The following is a 20,737-nucleotide window of genomic DNA, read 5'->3' as shown; positions in this document are numbered from 1 at the left end:
AGTGCTGCGAGTAAGTAGCTTTAACTAATGCCAGTCTGAATAATGCCAGGTTAGAACCGTAGTTTGCAAAGTAACAGTACTGAATACACACACACACACACACACACACACACTCTATGTATGTTGAGATGCCAAAAAGAATTAATTATGCATTCAGTCTTTTGGTTTTTCCCAACAAATTGGACTTTTTCACAGTCTGGTTTTCAAATGCCAACCAAAAATAGATGAGATGGAGCAGCGAGTTCTGCTGAGCGGAGGCCAGACTCACTTTCTCCTCTTTCCATATCAAATAACTTCTTAATTCTGCAAACAGATGTACAATAGTTATGATCTTCTTAATCCTGTGACCAGATAATAACTCGAGGTGACAGAACTACAGTAACACAACACAGAACCAGAATTTGGTTGTATTAAAATAAAAAAAACAAAAAACAAAAAACAAAAAATGAGTGGAGATTTTTGAAAACGACGGATTCCTTTTGCAGCGTATTTTGCGAGATCCTGGCAGCGAGCTGTTTGTGGCTGAGGGTGCAGGTGGACCGGTACCACAGAACAAATCATCATCCTCTTTTGTTTCTTGGTTCTGGAGCCAAGCAGCCGGGGATTGTGATTAGTGCAGGCACGGTGCTGTGGAGAGGAACACTTGTAGTCTGTACTTCAACTTGGTTTTGTCAGTTTGTTCCAGGGACGTTTTCTTTTCATGTTGCCGTCTCGAGCTCGCCGTGGCTGTTCGAATCGATCAGAGCGCCCTTAGAATATTCTTTATTTGTTTAAGTTATTGGTCGCTGCCATGTTGAATCTCACCTGTGATATGTGACTGTCATCCTCGCAGCGTGTCTGAATTGCTCCTCTTTATTTAACCCACTCTGTGATCCGCCACAGTTCTCAGCCCTCATCAACCTGCGCTCGTGCTTTTAACACCGTTCCCCCCTTTTTTTCCCCGGTTACAGATGTCCTCTGGGTGAATTATACAACCAAATGAGGACCAGAGGAGCTCTCATCTAAATTCTCTCCTCCTGATTGCAGCACCTCGATGCACAAAGCAGAGCGACTTAGAATTTAATGAGACTGAACTGCGTGTTTGGCGTCAGAACTACCTTCGATCTCCTCCTTTGATGGTGCGCACGTCCACGTGTTCAAGGATTTGCTGACCTACATCCTCAAAGTCAAACTCACACTTAGAAGTGCTATCAGGGAATTTGACATTTCTTTAAAAATGTACGAGTCTTGCAGGAAACCCTTTCCTCCGTGAAGCGGTCCTGCTTCTCGCCCCCCTGCTGCAGAGAGCCACTGCAGGGCACTGGATTACAGGAAGGAGTGACACAATCATTTTGCAGAGTAACTGACACAATCAGCGCCTACATAAATCATATCGGCACAGCCAGGCCCCCGGGCGCCCGCTGAGGTGACAGTTTCATGGCTCACCTCCAGAATGCTACCTGCCAATCAGCAGAGAGTGACACATACCGGAGAGCAGGTCCTCCACACTGTCACACCGATCGCTCGTGTTGTGGGGGATTATTTTCCAAAATGAAAACTGTAATGATTTACAGATTACCTGCTTCAAGCTACAGTCACACTGCTGGATTACAACTGTGCAAGATCAGAATAATAAGCAGATGTCTTTCAGCTGGCGGAGCATTTGTGGCATAATGATATCAAAGCACGGTCGGCTCGTCTTTTTCCAACTATAGCCATTAAATGTATTCAATCGCTTCTCTATAGTGTAGACGTCATCGTTAGCAGCTGGGTTTGCCGTTCTCATGTGGGATCCATATTTCCTCCCTACTCACGAGGGATTAACAGCGACTTATCGTGATTCTTCGTCACTGATATCAGATTCACTGTCTTCTGCTGAATCTCCGACAGCCGCGTCAGGGCTGGACTGTAATTCCTGAAAACTTTCTGCGATCAGCAAGCATTTGAGACTTTAACAGCAAACTCATCTCACTGGCTTCATCAGGAGTTTGTGGGAGTCGCAGCTGCATCGATGTAAACGAGAACAGGTCCTGTATCGCCTACAGGTGTTCACGTTTCAATATGCAGCTAATGAACCAGGAGGAAACCCTCTACCACGCTCGCTCGCTGAGTTACACCTGCACACTGACACGACACACCTGAACACACACACACCTGAGGGTTGGCTGCGTACTGCCTGCCAACAAGTAAAAGAGAAACACAGACGGTGCAGATGCATCAGGACTTTTGTATTTTTGTAGCGACAAACAGAAAAAAACAAGTGAAATTCGTCAATAACATCATCCAGTTAGCCCCACCCATTTCCACTATAAGCCACGCCCATCCCAAGTCGTTTTATTTTTTCTTCATATGGTGACACACGGTACTGTTCGACTACACTCATTTGCAGGCCAGCTTATAACTTTCAGTAGGTTGAGGAGGGCGGCGGAGGCGGACTTTGAAACACTTTAGCTGCTCGTATGTTCCACCATGTTGGCTCTGCCTGCTGTTCCGAGTGACTAACAGAGACGAGCGTCAGCGCCCACTGGAGCGACACTTTTATTGCTCGCCTTCAGCCCACAAGTCTGCGTGTCAGTGCCTTCAGTTCTGAGAACCGACTCAGACGTCTGGAGGAAATCATTTTGTCTGAGGCACGAGCTCTGTTACAGCAATTACAGTATATTTCTACCTGCAGTGCGACTGTTTGGAAGTCATGAAATGTTGCGGATGTCCCTGTGGATCGTGTCTGTGCTCCGGTCTCCTTTATGTACCAACCTGTACGCTGCTCAGCTCTGCTTCATGCAGATGATTCGCTCCTCGTTGCTTAGTTATAAGTGGGTTCTTATTTATAGACTCTACATGTCACTGACACAGAAGCGAACATCAGCATGAACTCATCTTATATGTGAAACAATACTGCCAATCAGAATAATGTATGTTGTGTCTTTTTAAAGATCATGTGCATGAGATTCAGTGATGGAGGATGTTTTCTCACGCAGCTACAAGGACCTTTTGTTTTTAGTGGATGCCAACAATGACTATAAACTTTGTTTTAGTGGCGTTCCACCAGACTACAGAGCAGCTTCTCTCCTCAGGCTGTGGGACACTTCAGTTCCTCCTGCAGTGTTACACAATAAACGACACATCTCGCACTGAAATGACTGAATGTACATACTGATCGGTGTTACAGTGAAGGGACTGCACAGTGGCATACTTCAATCAGTGAAAGATTTAACTGCAAGTATTTACTCCAAACACACTTTCTATCCGCATGATTACAAAATGTGAGGAGTGAGAATCGAGATCGTTTCCAATCAAACTCTGCAGCGACCGACAGGAGCCAGCGCGTCAACTGGAGTGACAATTTTGTAGCACTCCTCCGAGACACTCGCCTGCCAATCAACCTGCTCACAGGTAACGTATCACACACACACACACACACACACACACACACACACACACACACACGCGCGCACCTTCTCAACCTGCCAATCTGTTGTGACAGGCAGTTTTGAAACACACTCCCTGTCAGAGCAGAGACGGCAGCACGGGTAGATATCAGCAGGAGTGAGGACGGGCTGAAACAATTGGGACGATTTCTTTGTCCTCCGCAGCACCCCGTGATGATTGCAATGTTTAACAAAATGGCTGTGCACCGGAGAGAAACAGCGCGGTCCATCACGTCTGTTTTTCCTGCTGCTTGCAGAGCGTTCTCGCTGTAGGACCCTGCTCTCACTTACCCTATGGAGAACGCTGTCAGCGTAAACACAATGCATTATTTATGCTCAAGCAGCCTCTGAGACTCGCTCTCATTGCTACAGACAATAGCCGGCTCTCCATCCGAGTGCATGTTGCAAATGAGAGAGGAAGAGAGGGAATATTTCAGCAATAACTCAGAAATGGCGACGTTTTCACGTTTGTTTGAATGGCTGCATTTTAAAGAAAAGCCTTTTATTGTTAGAGAGTTTAGAGTAAAGACGTCTGAGCTTTACCTCCCACAAGTGCTACGTGTGCCGACACTGGATGTACAGTGTGGCGCTGTTTTCATTCATGCTTAAAGGAAGCCTGCGCTGCTGGAAACACCAGCATAGACCAGCAACAAAACCAGCATCAAACGCAACATATGCTGGGCTTGCTGGGTCACATTCTGTTGGAAAACAAACATTAACTTTGATTTTAACTTTTCACGCCACCTTAAAGCAAAAAACACGTGATTAAATACACTGTTAGCACTGCAGCTAGCTGTTAGCTGTTGACCAACATTTGAGGTTAAATTTAGCCTCTCACTAATTAATTTGCTACCTATTAAGCTACAAGTGTACAGAGCAGAAGACTCCCCAGCTTTCCTACGTCCTCAGCAGACTGAATTAAGGCCACTGAATGTCTGGAGGGTGCCGTGATGTTAAACTGGCCCTACAGGACCGGATTTAATTAACCGCTGGAAAAGCAGCCGGACTGTACGAGCTTACTGGTTCGAAGACAAGAAGAGCTGAGATGCGACGGCACAACTACATGAACAGATTGACTGTTTGGACGGGCGATTGAGTTCTTGTTCACAGATCAGGGACACGATTTCATTTAAATTTTGATAACTTAAAGGAGGAGCGACGGATGGAGAGGGAGATACGTACCTGACTGTCAGAAGTAGTTCTGGCATCAGACGTGTGCTAACAAGCTGATCCTCACCAGACAAATGAAAAAAAGGTTAAACAGTTAAAATGAACTATGAACCCATCGACTGTCATCAGAAGACACTTTATCCTCTCGGGATCACGGATAACGTTTGAGGCTTTCTGTGTAGCCCGCAGATATCTGTCACCGTTTACAGTACGATTTATTCAACTTGAGACTAGAAAACTGAGTTGGAGTTGCAAGACGACCATTAATCTGAATATGAATGCAGATAATTCCAAAAAACATACTAAAATGTGACATTGTTGTCAGACGATAGCCGATGTGCTCCGCCTCTTTTGCTCTCGACACAAAGTTTCATGTTTTATCTCTTCACCTTTTTCCACTTTTTGATGTTTACATTGTAAAAACACATCGATGGAAACTCACTTCATGGTTCATTGTGGCTTCTTTGAACTATGACTGTAATTCTTCCTGAAGAAAGTAAGAAAATTCTTACGTTTGATCAGCAAATGTACATTTTGTCCAGCTTCGCCTTTTCTTCTTTGTCCATGACAATTATCTTTTCCCGCCATTCACCAAATGGTTAAAGTTAACCATCACATGAACCACAGAGGTAGCAAAGACAAGAAAAGTTTATCCAGGACGTTTTATTAAGGTTGCTTTTGGACTTCTGTGCTGATTATCTAGATGCTGTTGTGTTTGAATCTAGAACAGAAATCAGATTGAGCATCTCACGCTGAGAATCCACTTACGATGTGACTGTGATGCTGTAGAGTGCATCTTAGTGTAAAAGTGGTGCAGGAAATGTAAAGTAGACCCTGATGCTGTACTCCATGTCCAAACATCCCTCAGAGAACAAACACATGTAGCATCATAAAATCGCTGATGGCTGAAGCTGAATGCCCGGCTGGATGAAAATCAGCGTCTGACCTTGTGACTGGACAACAGGCTCTTCTGCCACTTCTCATTACTGTACTTCCTCTTTAGAAGTCATCGTTCTCTATCTGCCTCCATCAGCGTGGCCTCGGAGGCAGCGCGGCTGAGGTTAATACCTACGTACCGCTCTGCGAGATGCACTCTGGGGCTGCATATCTATGTAATTAAAGCTCGTTCCTGCGCCAGATGAAGATATGAAAAATATCATTATTGCTTCTCAGATGAAGAGATACAAAAAAAAAAAAAAAAAAAAAAAAATGCAGCTTCTTCCTCCTGGGCGACAGCTCATTTGTAAGCAGGGTGAGAAATAAAACTGAGCCTAAAAACATCCAAATAAGATTCCAGATATTTGTATCGCTCGGGGTGTTCTTAATTTATTTGGGGGAATATTTTAAAAAGGAATTTATGAACATTTGACTTTGATAAAAAAAAAAAAAATTAGGAAATGAAGGAATCTTGCTGGATAATTTATGTCTTCAAAACAACAAGCTGTTGCACGTTTGAAACATGCCGATGCTAACGCTAACGAACGGTGGGAAACTCTCCCTCAAGCTCGAGCTGAACACACTTCAGGCAGCGTTAGCTTAGCTTGCGTGAATCACATCAAATGTACCCAGACGTTCATTAATGTCCCAAAGGATAAACTGTGCATATATTTAATGAGGCGTCCCGCTTTCTGTCAGCCACAAACTTAATGAATGTATAAACTATACTTTCTCCTGAAGGAGGCTGCGCAAGTATCTCTCAGCTGGCTAATGAGCATCATCGCTTAACGGCTAACGGCAAGTTAGCTTCAGGAGCTAAATACATACTGACAGTGGGCGAGGCGGCACGGCTTGTTCGGAGAAGTTCTCAATGTTAAACAGCCTGGAGGTCAGAAGTGTGTTGTTTTTAACAAAGGTCAAAGCTAAAGCTAGTCAGGGTTTTCTTTCTGTGTGGTTGTAACAGTGAGAAAGTGAGGTTTGTGTTTTAATATGATGATAAAGTAGCAGATTAACTGCAGGCATTTGAAGGATGGTATGTAACTTGTACACGTTTTGAATGTAGTTGGCTCGTCTCTTCAACGCGAGATTCATCCTGCCGCAGACAGAACCGAGCGTCCTTCCTGAATCACATTTTCCCTCAGAGTTTTTCCCTCGACCGACTCACCTCTCTCCCCCTCGTACCGGTTCTGACAGCAGACAAACGACGGCCCGGCTCAAACCCATCGCTCAGAAAACAGCAAACAACTGTTCCCAGAAAACTGTCCATCCTTTAAATACGAATGCCTCTGATTTATGCACCTGTGCTCCGTGGATTAATATGATTACAGATATTAAAACCTTGCAGGATAATGACTTATGGTAATTCCAGGCTCATGAAAGCTTTATCAGACTCCCAATTAAACATCATTCATAATCAGCTCCTTAGTACACAGATAGGATGGATTTGTACCCCCTCGCAGCGCCGCACCAGATGGCTAATATTTGGGTTAGCGGAGTGACAGGAGGTCTATTAGAGCACCGACACTGACATTAATATTAGCGGAGTAATTGCAAACCTATGGCTTAAACGGTAATCAGAATAATATCGCACATGAAGAAGGTTAAGCAGGCCCGCCATACATAACGCTGATGTGATACAATCCACAGCAGCCGTAGAAAAACAAACCCTGTGTTCATCAGGCGTTCAACTCAGTGTCGTGCTGACATTTAAGAGGACGGCAGAAGAGGACAGAAGAGGACATGCAGTCCAGTTCTAGATAATGTAGATATGGACGTAGAACCAGGCGGATGTCAAACTGCAGCGCAAAACTTCAATTAAACAGACGCACAAAGTTCACGCTGGAATTTTATATCCTGACACTTTAGCATTTAGCAAAATACCAGTTCCTGCAGTGGCTCTGAGAACTCACAGCACTGCAGCTTAAGAAAACACATGCAAAAAGACAAAACACAAGCAAAGTAAGAAAACATCTTCATCTATTTGACAACACATGTGCAGCATTTACAAAACGTGCTGCAAAGACCACAACGCAACACATTAGAAAAAAGCGATGCAAATAGATTGCAACATAAGGGAAGTGTTTCCAGAGGACACTTAAAAGTGATGCACACGTCCAGGCATGCTTGTTGTTGATGCGGATTACTGTTGCTTTTTATCTTATTTTCCAACACCACTGATGGAAAGAGAACCTTAATAACGCTGTGACTCAAAATCTGCGTCAACAACAAGCGTGTTCAGACATGTGCATCACTTCTAGGTGTCTTCTGGAAACACTTCCCTTCTGTTGCGATCTATTTGCATCGCTTTTTTCTAACGTGTTGCATTTAGGTTTAGGAAAACATCTAATTTGGGTTCAAATAACTCCATTACTTTTGTGAATTCAGTTACAAATCTAGGAACATTTAACTCGAGTTACATCCGACAATAAACTTCACTGTGGGTCATAAAACAACAAACCTGTTTTCACAGTCGATCTGTGAGTCAGTTTCCTTCAAACATCTGGATAATAAACACAACCTTGATACAGCTGCACAGACTTTATCTGAGACTTATCACTTCATTTTCTCTTTTGACGGCATCATTCAAACTACATACGTCGTCTTTAAACGTGTCGTTTGTACATTTTGTGAGCAGCTGCACTTAAAACTCGCTGGGTTGAGGAACACACACGACAGCAGAATACTGGATATTTCTGTACGTGCTGCTTTATGTCACATCACATGACAGGGATCTGTGTTCTTGTTCTCAATGTTTAGACAGTAACATTGCTCACATTTATACATCAGACGACCATCTTCGTCTCATCATCTGAGATATGAAGCACAGCTCTGTTTCCCCGACCTGCGAAAAAAGCAAAAGCAAAAATATTTTTACCTCGACGTGCACAAAAATAGATATACTGAAGACAAAACAATCATCTGCAGCTGTGTGTAACGTCTGTCTCCGCGTGGCGTCGGCGTGTATGCAAATACAACTTCATTAGTTGTGGAGATCAGCAGATTGAGGTGAGGGGACGACGTGTTATAATAGAATGGAAGGCAGATGACAGTCCTATTTCCTTTGAGACCTGCTCACCGTCCTCTATTATATTAAACCAAATCAATTATCCCAAAAGGCAGCATGCTATAATAATAGGAAGCTGGGTGGGCATTTTTTAAACAGAGGAGGCCGGCTGCACACATCCAAACACGCCTTGTGCGATTACAGCGATGAGGGCATTGAAATCCTGTAATTGAGACACGCAACATTATGATTGCAAACTGATTGAATATAATTAGCCGTGGCTTTTACTTTGTTTGCTTGCTTCCTTTAATTAAAAGATTTTTTTTCCTCCTTCCTGTTCTGTTCACTTCGTCAGAGTAGATTCACATTATGCAGGGATGTTTGATACGTGATTAGCTCGGTAAGACCCGCTCGGATAATTAACCGTCGAATCGTCCTGAAGTGTGATGCAGTTGCCGAGCTCGTTTAGTTTATGAAGGAGTCGACGATAATGTTCACGTTTACCTGCAAAATGTGAGTTCAGCTTGTAAAACAGCTAATGTGAAGACGGGTTGATATTTCCAGCAGCTTCATGATGTGGTTTACTGTGAATACATGCTGTAGTTCCACCTCTGTGTGTGATTACAGTCGTTCTTTACTCGGCTACAGAGTTGTGTCTTGACACGTCTCTTGTATTTCCACAGCCAGCTCCCGAACACACCGCCTGCCTGCCTGCCTGCCTGCCTGCCTGCCTGCCTGCCTGCTGTGAATATTAAGTCCATTCTCCTCTAGTGTCTCTGTGGGTGTGAGGCCTTGTCCTTGCAGAGCAGAGCACACTCCATCCCTGACAAGGGCTTCGCTTTTATCACCTGATGCTGTGAGAGCCAAATGAGGGTTCGGCCATGTTCAGCCATTTATCATCCTCGATCAGCGAGCAGCCACGGGGGCAGAAAGGACCTTGGCTGCGTGTTGGCGCTCTCCTCCTGCCATTTGTTCTTAGAGTCGACCAGGTTTAGTGTCACTGTGGTCCGCTGCGTTCTCTGCAGGGAGAAACAAACATCAGCGCTCCGGCTTTGTTTGCACTCGGCGGCGCTCGTGTCACGGGCCTCTGTGCACACACTGTATCTCGCACAAAATACTGGCTTCAAGGTAAAATAGATGATGATGATGAATGTGGCAAATATGGTTAGAGGTGCGTTAAATGGGGTGCTTATTTATTTTTTCTTCCCCGACATCCACCGTGTTGTTCTCCAGCGGCAGTGCCAAAGCGCTCAGCTGAGGAAACGTCTGCAACTTCTAATGAATTGAGGAATTTGTATACGGCAGGAAAAAGAAAAGTTATTAGCAAGCATCATTTGACAAACAACGGTTGGTGTTTTGTGAGTTGTTCAATACTTAAATTGATAAAACCAGTTGAATAATTGCATAAATCCCCACAGAGCTCCAGTGACGGTATTTTTATTTGCAGTTTGATGGATGTTTGCACAGAAGTGGCCCCAGGAGGCAGCGGCTGGTCGGGTGAGGAGGTAAAATGGTTGCTTCCCTTCAAATCTTCCTAAAAATAAAGGGGGTGTGTTCCCATCTCCTTATTTGTGTTAATAAGAGGGCTGGTGGTGCCCTTTCATCAACCTTGTTCTGCACTACAGCCCCACTTGCTTTAGTAATGGCCTGTTTGGACCCGACCGTCTGACATAAACTCTCAAACCGTATATTTGCTGTCGCCGGGCTGGTGGAGGCGGCGGTGCAGGAGTGGCTTTGTGATTCGGTTTAGAGCGAGGTCGCACTTAGCGCCCTCCTTCACTACTTCCTGAGCGTCCATCCTGAGTGTGCTCTGGAGGATGTGCTGCTGTAGTGAACTGGTACAGAGGGAGCAGCGATATTTTCAGCTGGTCCAAGAACTACGAGAGTCGTAGTTCAGTTGTGCTTCACGTCCAATGTTTCCTCCTCTGCTGTCGCTTGTTTTTCAGTCTCGAGCCGCTCCTGAAGGACATTTCGGGGCTTTTTAGCCGCAACATGCTCTCAGCTGTTTGGTGCTCAGCAGGCAGAGCACCTCGAGGTTTAAAAGCTTTTTCTATGAAATCAGCTGCCTGCTGTGGACAAATCCAACGCTACAAGACACAAGAGCGAACAGAAATGGTAAAATTGTGGGTCGGACGGATGAACAAAGAGCTGAAACTCAGTATGAAGCTCTGCAGAGACGAGAAGTGCTGCAGGTTTAGGATGTGATTCTCTTTATAGTCAGTGTTTTAACAGACCCTTTGTAAATTTTGACATTGTCACATTGTTACTTGATCAAATTTACCATTAAAAAATATTGATTGTAGCTGCTTTAATCTTGTTTATTGACTTGTTTCCCTCTGAGCCTCCAGATGTTTGGCTCTGTGTTACATTCCATCTCATTTTAGATAATTCTATTAGCAGCAGCGGCTCAAATGATGAGATGAGCTTTGCACACGTTGGGAGTTATTCTTTAGTTAGTCTTTGTTTTCCTGTTTTTGTCTGCACAGAAGTGAGACATGTATTATTTATCAGTCTCTCTCTCTTAATATAATTGGTATTTGAACAAAGCGAATCCAATGCAAAGTTCACCGACAAACTCGGCATACGTGACGACACGTTAGTGACTTCAGTTGTCTGTCAGTGGATTTTGATTCTCAGCACAATAATCCTTTTGAAACTTGTTTTCCCAACTTTGGAACTGAATTCTCACACCAGACTCTTCATGGTATCATTTATAATCATGTTTTGCTAATGTTCTCTGTACTTTTTTTTTTTTTTTCCAAAGCAGCCAACCCCTCCATCTGCACCCTTCTGAATTAGAATAACAAAAGCTATGATTTATTCCCGCTCCTTTTGTACTTCTCCTCTCTGCTGCCTGTCTCCAGGAAAGAAAAAGTGATGCAATAGCCTGATATGAACATCTGTGCCGGTGTGGAGACAGTGCTGCCCAGATAAGATGCTCGCGAGTGCACCGAGGAGAGGCTTTATGGTGGGAGGAGATAAAGAGAACAGCAGGAGTCGAGGTGGCTGCTGCAGAAACAAACGTATGGGTAGAACTGCAGCTTCACTACGACCTCGACAGAAACACAGAAACACTTCCTGCTGAGAGCCTGCACGACTGTACGCTTTAAACACAGTACGTACAGCGCTTCAGATCGTCGTTTGTAAGGAGATGAAGCCACTCTTGTTTATGGAATTTGTGTTTGTGTGTCAGTCAGACATATGGCAGCGATGTGGAAATGTTTCACAGCACCCAGTCCCCTAAAAGGTGTTTTAGAAAAATGTAATCCACTCTCAGTGTGTGTTCCCAGAAGACAGAAAAAGAAAATCCCCGATGCATTCCCCAGAGTGTCGTGGCGAGCGGTAGCAGCCTGCTTTGGACGAGGCGGTACGGTTGTGTTGTTGTAACTCAGCTAGCAGGATAGTGAGAGCAGAGAGATCAACCTGGGTTAAAGATTACGGGACGTACGACATGAAGTTAAGTGTCGGTGCGTCAGAACGAAAGTGTGGAACCTCTGGACAATATGAGGTGCAGAGCAGTTTTTTAACTTTGGAAATCTGAAACTTCTCTACTTTCACTTACTTTCCGGAGTAACTCTACTCAAGACAACTTATGCTTGCTGCACTTTTTTAAGGTTTCAGTGCACGCAAATAAATACAATATTAAAGTACCGAGTACTGTAGCTTTTCTTCTCTGCAGCTCAGCTTTAGCTTCCACATTTGGCAGTGAAAACCTGAGAACAAGCCGACTCTCCCTGCACACACCTGACATTGTTCGGGACTCAGGCACTTTCTTTCCTTGTCACCGAGAGACAATTTGAAATAGAAAAATAGCATAAATGGAAGTGCTGTTCACCCAAACTGAGGCACTTTAGAAAAACACTTGAGACCGTTTCACCGTGGGGAAAACAAGACACTATAAATAATTGTATTGCTGATGTATAGAACTGAATGAAACCTCGTCTCCACAGGGAGCCGCCGAGGTGTCAGACGAAATTCAAAGAAGTGTCTGTTTCTGCAGTCGTCCGTAGAACTGAGAGTAAAGATGCTTCCAGGATACATTTTGTGCTCTTTCAGCTGCAACAAGCAGGAGGTCAAGTGTGCGTAGATGCAAACATGGAGCTTCCTGGTTATGCAGCTCATTAAATATGCTCATGTTCCCCCTCAGCACGTACAGACACATTATGATGATGTCACAGTTTTACGACCATAAAACCTCAGAATGCAAAGAGTCATAATCAACCTTGTTTGCGGTTCTTTACGTCCTGTCAACAGTTTCTCTTTGGGGAAAATGCTTTTCGTGCCACAGGGGAATTGTTTCTCTGCAGCGCAGACGAGCAGCCACATCGGAAACAAAAGCTGAGCAGCTCGCTTCAGAAACACGGCGGCCATTTTCCTCCAACGTCCTGCTCAGGGTGGGAAACCTGAATGCTGAGGTGATGTAATGCTGCAGTGTGTCAGGCTGTAGAAACATAAGTTTCACTTACACGTTTAGACAAAAGTCTCCCAGATGTGTGATTCCTTCTTTATTATCCCTCATCAGAACTTATTATGGACAGAGATCAGAGATTCCCTGCAGGGTGAGCAGAGATTTCTTGAGATCCAGTTCTCAGGTCATCAGGAGCTGTTCACACCTGTTTCCCTCAGCTGACTGATTTCTGACTGATTGTCAGCTGGGAGGTTATATAAGGAGGTTGCAGCTCCTCTGCTCAGATGGTCGAGTGTCTCCAGGGAGTCGACACCATCAGTCGGCTTTCTGTGTGAGAGTTTTCTTTTGGCCGGTTTCTATACATTTTGCTTCCCTCCCGTCCAGTACCTCCTACCTCACCTTCAGTTTTGAGTCCAATCATTTTGATAGAATCAGCAGACGGCTGTGTGTTTTATTCCCACTGCCACATTTTGTTTTCTGGGGAAATGTAACAGAATCAGTGCAACACAAACCGTCATGCACAAATTGGCAAACTCGTAGTGGTTGTTTGATGCTTGTTATAAAGAAAAGGACCATAACGCATTGAGTTCTCATCACGCTGGATTTGAAAACTACATGGGGAAACGCTGCTCCTGGGTGTGAACACAAAACAGTTGGGTTTAGTTGTTGGGGAAAGAATTGAAATTGCGTTGGAATTTGGCTCATAGTTTACAGATTGAGGGACTGGTGACTTCTTGTGGTCACTCAACTTGGATGAAGAATAAACACAATTCCTGTCAACTAGAAGGAAATGAGACAACAAATCTTAACAGATCAGTTTCTGACTGGTAATCTCTCAGGATGAAGTCTGCAGTGAGTCAAACCTTCACAAAAGGCCTCAAGCTGCTTCCACTCATTAATCAGGAGTCAGTCTCCTCACCTGCACACAGGTGATCTGAATCCACTGCAATCAGCCCAGAGGGGTTTTTGAAATTCAGCCCGGAACCAAAAAAAGTCTTGCGCAACGGGACTGCTACATCACTTTCTGACTCGGCTGCAGCTCATTTTAAACGTACTTGCCACGGTGTCTGAGCCACAGAGTAGTTTGTTTCACAGGGAGGCTCGCAGGTTTCCTGTCCTGCCCGTGATGCTCCTACAGGAGGCGTGCTGCGGCACAAAGCGTGCCTGTTACAGCTCGTGGCGGCTCATCAATAAGGTCGCAGAGCAGCAACACAGATGCTGGCTGAGGTCTCTGTCCTGGAGAGACGAGCTAATCATAGTCCCTGCAGAGAACAGCAGGGGAGCAGTCTGTCCTGACGCTCGATCTGCATACTGCACACAAACACACACACATACAGTCCTGCACAGTCATGTGTGTTCACATCAGACAGCCGCACGCATAAACATGTCATCAAATACAAGATGTTATGTAAGAGTATGAGTTGTTTCCTACTGCACCGCTTCTGTTTAGCTGCTGCTGTGTTTGCCCAAATAACAGTCTTAGTTAGTGAGTACCAATACATGAGTGTTTGTGGGCTCACTGCTTTTTCTGAAGTGCTGTAATTTAAGCGTGTGTTGCTCTCTCGCTTTCACAGATTTGAAGAATAATATGAGAGAGTTTGTTGCGTCATTGTAATTTTGTCTGGTATTGAAGGAGATGGATTTTCATGGAAGTGAAAGAGGATTTATCTGAAAAGATCTGAAAGTTTTTTTTTTTTTTATCGAGCAGTGTTTCATCAGACTGGAGTGCTCAGTTAGCTGCGGGACCAGTGGACCATTAGCTGACTGGAGTCCGCCTGGACCAGGACTGTGGATCATGTGGGGGTTCAGCTTATCTGGGCTCAGCTGCCTCTCGGTGAACAGTGAGACTCTAGACTGCACAGAAGATATTAGCCAAAAGAGGATTTTGGTTTTAAAATTGAATAGTTTCATAAACAGCTTGTAAAACCAGCGAGCTCCAGATTGTCCACAAGGCCGACAGACTTGTTCTGTCCAAGAAGGGATGAGGTCCGGGGTGGAAGAACGGATCAACGCAGCATTATCGGACCAACGCCGGAGCATGCTGTTTGTTTTCCGAACAGATTATTAAATCGATTTCCTTCCCGGCGACGTCTCTCAGCTGTGCAGAATACCAGTCGAGGTCTGAAAGCCGACGCGTGCTCATCACAGCGGCTGAGCAGTCAACAAAACCTGTGTCCCATGAAAACATTTTTATGTGAGGTCTGATTCAGTTGGTTGTAGGGAAATCCTCCCCTTGTCTGCTGTATCAGTGTGTAAACCAGATTAGAGGGGTGTGTAAAGGCATAAAGGGGACACAACACGCTCGCAATGTAATCCAATCAGCAGTAAAACACTCCCAACCATGAACACGCTGTTAAAAAGTCCAAGCTCAAAGAAAATATAGACTTTATAAAAGCAGAGACTGGCAGATGAGACAGTTCAATAATCACACACACTCGCCAACTATTGTCTCCGATCCTGATGTGATATTACACAATTCACGCAGCAGAGAAATGGTTTTTATATGGATGAGGATGAAAGCTTTAAGGGAATGATTCATTATGAGGACGTTATATCAGCCGTGGACGTGCAGAATGAGTCTTCAGCTTATGATTCATTAAACAGACACAACATGAACTTCGACCACTAGTTCATCCCCGACTTATGGGGGAAATAACGGAAGTTGATTCAGTCTTTTCTTTATGATAAATGTCTGTTCAGGAGAGCCACACTTGGATATTGAATACTTTACCTGCTCTCTGTGATCAATACTTAATTACACCGGCTTTTCCTGGTTTGGTCCGGGGGAAAAAATGGCTTGTTTGAGAAGCGAGAGCGACCCCGGGCAGGCTTATAGAGACAGAAACTATTGGAGTGATCAGTAACCATGCATCATTACTCCGCAGTCGATGGTAACAAAGTGTCTTGGATCTCGCTTAACGACATTAGAGGCAGAGAACTGGGGAGAGGGACGGCAGATGCTTGGGTTTGTTAGCCAGGCCGCTGCTGATGTAACCGTGTTAGCTCGGCCACCCCGGTGCTATAATGTGCCTGGCGAAAAGGAGACAAGACGATTAATAATCCCGGATCAAAACGTATGCTTCTGCTTACAGCCCGAGAGAGAGGCTGCTTTTTAGGAGCTTGTTATCGATGAAAAGAATGGATGTGCCACGTTTTTATTGACCCGAGGGAGGAAAAAAAAACACTGGAACAATGTTTCATTTGACTGTAAGTGTACAGAGAGTCGTCACGAATCCATCAAGTTTCATTTGGATGCACGATTACAGTGTCCTGCTCCGGCTCCTGATGTTGTAAATGACATAATCATCATAAAGAATAATCTGCTGAAAATGTTTTGTCCATTTCGTTCTGTTCTGTTAATGTGACGCCTTTTTTTTTTTTGTGTCTATCCTGAGACGATGTGATTTGTGTTTTCTGGCTACATAAATAAAACTGATTTGATTTATTTGACGCTGCAGCTCAGGAACAGCTGTTTGACTGGTGGTGGGTAATTCTGTTTAGTCATGCAGGCGGCAGTGACCTTTCCCAGCTCCACCGGTCCGGTCCGGTCCGGTCCGGGCTGACATATCGCTGCAGTCACTGGACGGATGCCGTGAAACGCGCTGCTGCCTCGTGAAACGAAGCCTTCGGACTCGACCCGCCGGTCCACCGTGTCACTGTCGCCTCTCCGGTCTCTTGTGTGGTCACATCATTAGATTACAAACGTGCCCTTCACACAAAACAACTCGGTGAGGTTTAAGTAAAGATCATGTTTTTCACTTGAAATAACATCATCAAAACAGTCAAAACTGGATATTTGAATATGAAAAACTGCACCTCATCTTATATCATAGTTAACATTTGGAATATTAGATGGATTAGTTTGTACTTTCTTTGCATCAGATTCTGTCAATTACATTTTTAAACTTTGATTTCTGTTTTCGTACGATCTGATGCTCGTCTGTCCGTCCTCGGAGAGCGATCCGTCCTCTCTGACTCCTTCCTGAGGCTTCTTTCATCTTCCTTGTTAAAAGGTTTTTTTTTTTTTTTTTTTCCACTATGGTGGAAATAAGTTTCATCTCACTCATCGACGGTCTGAAGACGGAGGGTGTCGCTCACTGTACAGATTGTACAGCACACTGAGGCGATGGGATTCTGATTTTGGGGCTATATGAATAAAACTTATCTGATTTTAAAACAAGTTTATTTGAGGACATTACTTTGGGTTTAAGGATTACTTTTGTTAAGGTGAGTTTATGCTTTAGGTTCCAAATGCGCGCACACACAAAAAAGCAAACTTTTTATTTTAACAAGCTGAGAAAATATAAAAAATCCAGGGGAGTTAATAAAACCAAAATGAGTCATGAGGACAAAAACGAAGTGCAAAGAAAAAACAAAGGGAGTGAGGACAAAGACTGTCTACGGACACACTAACAACAGGGTGAGGAACAGGTGAGGTGAGTGAGGAGGGAAGAGGACAGGTGAGGAGGGAAGAGGACAGGTGAGGAGGGAAGAGGACAGGTGAGGAGAGTGAGGAGGGAAGAGGACAGGTGAGGAGAGTGAGGAGGGAAGAGGACAGGTGAGGAGAGTGAGGAGGGAAGAGGACAGGTGAGGAGAGTGAGGAGGGAAGAGGACAGGTGAGGAGAGTGAGGAGGGAAGAGGACAGGTGAGGAGAGTGAGGAGGGAAGAGGACAGGTGAGGAGAGTGAGGAGGGAAGAGGACAGGTGAGGAGAGTGAGGAGGGAAGAGGACAGGTGAGGAGGGAAGAGGACAGGTGAGGTAACGAGGGGAAAAACACAGGAGAACCTGAAGAGTGAGAGGAGACACAGGAGGGCAAAGTTTTAAACTGAAAGCTGAAATGAAACAAAACCCAGGATCATTTTTTCACTGTTTTCTAACAAACTCATTGAGGGAAAAATAAGTTGCACACTTGAAGGTTTTATTACCTAAATGAACATTTACTGTCTCCATGTCTTCAGAGTGTCTGAGCCCAAAACCTCAACATGGAGGTGATTAAACCTTCAAGTGTACAGAATCAGATCAAACTTTATAAAAAATTACTTGTCACGGGACTGCAGTTATAAATTAGCTCTAAGCTAACTCATAAATGATTTAATTGCTAAAATAACCAAATGGCCTTGAATACACAACATTTACACGAATGTCAGCTGTATGTTGTGTTAGCATGCTAACACGCTACATTACGGATCCTGGTAAACATTACACCTGCTGAATAGGCCTATTGGTATGTTAGCATTGTAGTTGTAAGTAATTAGCATTTATCTCAAAGCAGCGCTAATGTGAGAGCTGCTGTCACGGCTGCTGACTCCCACACGTCGGTCTCAAAAAATAAAAAAAGCTTAATGTCGTTAATGTGCTCTGCATAAAAACAGCGAGCTACGAGACTTCAATTAACTCCACAGTTACCTCGACAAGTATTCAACCTTGAGACTCTGTCAGTCTGCTTTTTACATACTGACCTCCACACATAATATACCTGATATGACTCAGCCTCCCTGTGAATAACATCGCCGCTAAATTTGAACAAATCACCACTTAAAGAGGAGCTATAGTGGAGATTATCCCTCCCATCAACCTGTCCTCTTCCTTCCTCTCGTTTCTCAAGGGCAGCGGCAGGTGTTAATAAGACTCATTTAGCACAATGCAGCAAACGAAGGCTCACCAGAATGCAAAGATAATGAGATAATGAGATAATAAGATTGCTTTGAAGTAGATAAACATCCAGTAAATATTCCTGGGCTGTCACAGGTGTTTTCTGCAATACAGCGTGTTTAATCAGTGCTCATCGACATTCACAATGCAAACTGTTCGTCCTCTCGGTGTCTGAGGGTAAAAGATGCGTCTAACTCAACTCTACTGTATATCCTGAGACATTCTGAGGAATAAAACCAGTGTTTCCCCACAGAAACTTGTGTCCACCCACAGAATCCTGTTGGTTTTTATTAGCTTTCTAATTTCTCAGATGTCTTCATGTGTTCTTTTGAATGAAGCACGTGCTGTTAACTGAGTTATTTTACATGTCCATCAAAGGGAATGAGTAAAGATCCTCTTGGTTTTTACAAGCGGATCGGCCGACGTGAGGGGACGGCGGTTGTCTCTGGCCGAGGGCTAACATCTACGCCCGTATCAGATCAATTATAGATTAAAGACTTTGGTTTGTTTGCTCGCTTTCTCCAGCACGTGTTCAGTGAAGTGAGTGATTCATGTATAAGAAGGCGGACATTAAAAAAACATGTGCTGTGCGTGTGTTAATCCCTGCAGCGGGCGTGTTGGCAGGTGTACATATATGCATCAGTGTTGGGAGACCAGAGCAATCAGAGCACAGCTGTGATGACCGCAGGTTTGATCAAATTTAAAAAAAAAAACAAACTGAGATTCATCGCTCAGCAGCTTCAGCAGGAAGAACTCCGGGCAGAGCGCGCCACCGTCCACCTCTCCCAGCATTCCTGGAGAAAACGCACCAAGCGGTCAGCTCCTGTCGAGTCGATAGACTTTTAGCAACCACGGCTACGCTTGTCAGCTTTAGCTGATTGCCTGACATATTTCCTCAGTGTCTCTTGGCTCATCTGCAGTTGTCAGTTCTCCAGACGTGGCTGTTGAAGCCATGCCCCCGGTCGTTCAGTTAATTCCCTGCACAGCCTGTCTATTTTTTTTTCTTACCTGGACTGGGGCCAGTTCTGTCAGTCCTGATGTCTCCATTGCCCAGAGTGGCTGTATCTATCCGGCTCTGGCCTCGGCACATTACACTTTCTCTCCTCTCCTCTTCTCTCTGTCCCTTTACCTCCCTCTTGGGTCCCTGACCTCTCTATTTCTCTCTGTCACCCCCTCTTCCCCCCTCTATCCCATCTTTCTTTCTTTCATCCCTCTATATTTTGCCCCTCAACTCCTCTTGCACAACCTTCCTCTCCCTGTCTGAACTTTTGCAGCACTCCCAGAGGTACTGCAGTGAACAGACAGCAGTGCCATATCAGACACCGTCAGACACATGGAGGGATGCTGAGCGCCAACGCTGGGTGACTTCACCTCGGCAGCAGAGTACCCGTGATGCATAACCGATAAAGACGTTACGGGACGAAGGCAAATTGGTTGCAAGTGACATAAAACACTCGCTCCGGCAGCTCGTACAGAAGAGGTTGTTTTATATAAACATCAGACTCAGTCAAATTCGGCCTCAGCCGCTCTGTATTCTCTCTCGGAGTAGCTGGCCTGATGCAAATCGATAAAGTAATTTTCCCCCAGACTTGTTGTAATTAACAATCTGCCATGTGTGCTCAGGGGAACTGTGGCATTTGAATAGAAGCGACTTGCAGCTGCCACTGCGACGCCTGTGATTTAAGAAGTTTAAGACAGGAAGGCGCGGGGAGCTCTATATGAGTAAGCATTTAACACGGCCCACACACTCCTTTCGCGATGCTTGTTATATAGTGTGTACTCTTTTTAAATCTGATTCCAGCTGACATAAAGGGCTGACGTCTGTATTTAAGTGGAGCGTGGGTTGCTTTTTTTTTTTTTTTCATTGGGATTAAGACGCGATCCCTTCAACGAACAAATTAACCTGGTAATTAATCAGAAAGCGCCACCTGTAGCGCGTCGTTTAGTTTCTAATACACAGACGATTATCTTTTTCAGCCTCTTATATGGACTTTACTGAGCCATGCAAATGACCACAGTTTAGGCTTCCAGCTGTTTCGGGGGATCTGAAGAGATTTTTTATGTAATTACATGACGAATAAACAACAGATCAGTGAATACCAAGGAACTCCATTTGATTTATACAGACCAAGGCCAAGAATCACAGGATGATGAGCAGAGA

The 20,737-nt window shown here is 44.5% G+C and overlaps 2 long non-coding RNA genes across 2 annotated transcripts; one reads left to right on the top strand and one right to left on the bottom strand.

The window, feature by feature from the left end:
• Window positions 1-8,216: 8,216 nt before the first annotated feature.
• On the bottom strand, window positions 8,217-13,109 carry LOC119012545. The gene is made up of 3 exons (XR_005072511.1): window positions 12,984-13,109; window positions 9,366-9,536; window positions 8,217-8,355 (listed from the first exon to the last, which is right to left on the bottom strand). It is a non-coding gene; the product is annotated as an uncharacterized LOC119012545 (long non-coding RNA).
• A 106-nt stretch (window positions 13,110-13,215) lies between these two features.
• On the top strand, window positions 13,216-15,273 carry LOC119012546. Its single transcript, XR_005072512.1, has 2 exons — window positions 13,216-13,256; window positions 14,634-15,273. It is a non-coding gene; the product is annotated as an uncharacterized LOC119012546 (long non-coding RNA).
• Window positions 15,274-20,737: the final 5,464 nt, after the last annotated feature.

The sequence above is a fragment of the Acanthopagrus latus genome, chromosome 22 (assembly GCF_904848185.1).
Source record: "Acanthopagrus latus isolate v.2019 chromosome 22, fAcaLat1.1, whole genome shotgun sequence".
Classification (NCBI taxonomy): domain Eukaryota; kingdom Metazoa; phylum Chordata; class Actinopteri; order Spariformes; family Sparidae; genus Acanthopagrus; species Acanthopagrus latus.
This window is presented reverse-complemented; position numbering and strand designations above follow the sequence as displayed.